The 1,561-nt window shown below is 37.5% G+C and overlaps 1 pseudogene; it reads right to left on the reverse strand.

The window, feature by feature from the left end:
- Positions 1–546: 546 nt before the first annotated feature.
- LOC102815965 lies at positions 547–1,331 on the reverse strand (annotated as a pseudogene).
- Between the last annotated feature and the right edge of the window lie 230 nt (positions 1,332–1,561).

Raw genomic sequence — 1,561 nt, forward strand, 5'->3', positions numbered from 1 at the left:
TTTTTTTTTTTTTTTTTAATAACAAAAGAATTTATTTACAAAATTACAATAATTACAAATAGAATTGAGACAATTTCTCTGGTTCTTGAAACAAAGGCTGATAGCCTTCCTTTTTGAAGGATGCATTTGGTTATTTTTAAATATGATGCATATTCAGTGATCCACTGCTTTATAAAATAATTCCTGGAGGTCTATTATTGTAATATACATGGGTCATTTCCCTCAAATCTTATTTCCAAATCTATTATGTGCAATACCAACAAAACTGGAATAGAACAGAGTAAGAAAACATCACACAATAAAATTAACTTTTTATTCCAACAGTAAATGTTGAATACTCCCTAAATATTTGGTTAGTCGATTAGGATTGAAACCATGATTTTTGATTGATAAAAGTTTCCTATAATTTTTAATAAGTGGTATAATTCAACAATAGTTAATCTTTACTGGGCTAAGCTTACCAATTTGCAGCTTACATTGCCCTGCTATTGTGTGAGGAACAGAGTCCTACAGGTTTCAAGTCTGCATGCTTCTTGCCTTTTATGTTTAATCAGAGTCACAACTGCTATTTGAGGAGTTTGTTAACATGACCTCTACATCATCTTCATTTTCTTTATTATACCTGGGAGGTTTTAACAGGAAGTCATTATTGTGATTAGGTGGTGACATGTTCATTGCCATGTCACTGGACTGTCATGGGTACTGAGGAGCAAGGATATCTGACAACCTGCCTGCTGCGAGTGCATCCCCTGGTAAATGCCCATTCACACCATTAGTGGACAGATTGTTCATCTGACTCAACAATCCACTTCTCACTTCTAAATCCGTTGGATATGGCCTCCATCGGTCCCCTGAAACCCAGGTCAGTGGGGCACACACAGCATTGCTTGCACAGATACTGTGTGCACACTTAATGATCTCTTCAGAAGAGATAGCACCTTTTCTTGCCTTTTCTATTGATTTGAGCTTTTCCTTTGCTTGATAAACAGCTGTTTCCAGTATTTGTTCTGCTTCTTTGAGCTGTTTTTGTAGTTATTGAATATCACTGTCTCTCTTTTCTACTTCTTTTTCTAAAACTTGCATTTCATGATGTATTTTTCCCTGATTAAGTACCAATTTCATTAGTTCTTGAAATCCCCCATCTCTGTGAATTAACAACTCCAGGATCTGGTTTTCCTCTCCAGGTTGTAACAACTTTTGGTTTCTTGAAATTGCCAGCATTTCTATAAGTTCTCCAGCAACACCTCCAGATCTTCCAGTGCAGACAAAAGCGGCTCTCCTGTGCTGTTACCACCTACTGCTCCAGAGTTTCCACCCGGCCGTTCCTTCTCCTTATCTGCAAAGTTGCCACCATGTTTCCTATGGACCAGCCTCCAGAGCATCTTTCTGTCTTTCTAATGATATTTTTATTCTTCTTGTTTGATGTTCTTCATGTCATCTCATAGCTTATCTGGTCTCCAGGTATTGGTGTCTAATGCATCAAATCTGAGTGATTATCACTAAATTCAGGTGGGATATGCTTAATGGAGCTCTGGTAGCGTAGTGGTTACGAATCGGGCTG

Source organism: Chrysochloris asiatica, unplaced genomic scaffold, assembly GCF_000296735.1.
Source record: "Chrysochloris asiatica unplaced genomic scaffold, ChrAsi1.0 scaffold14063, whole genome shotgun sequence".
Classification (NCBI taxonomy): Eukaryota; Metazoa; Chordata; class Mammalia; order Afrosoricida; family Chrysochloridae; genus Chrysochloris; species Chrysochloris asiatica.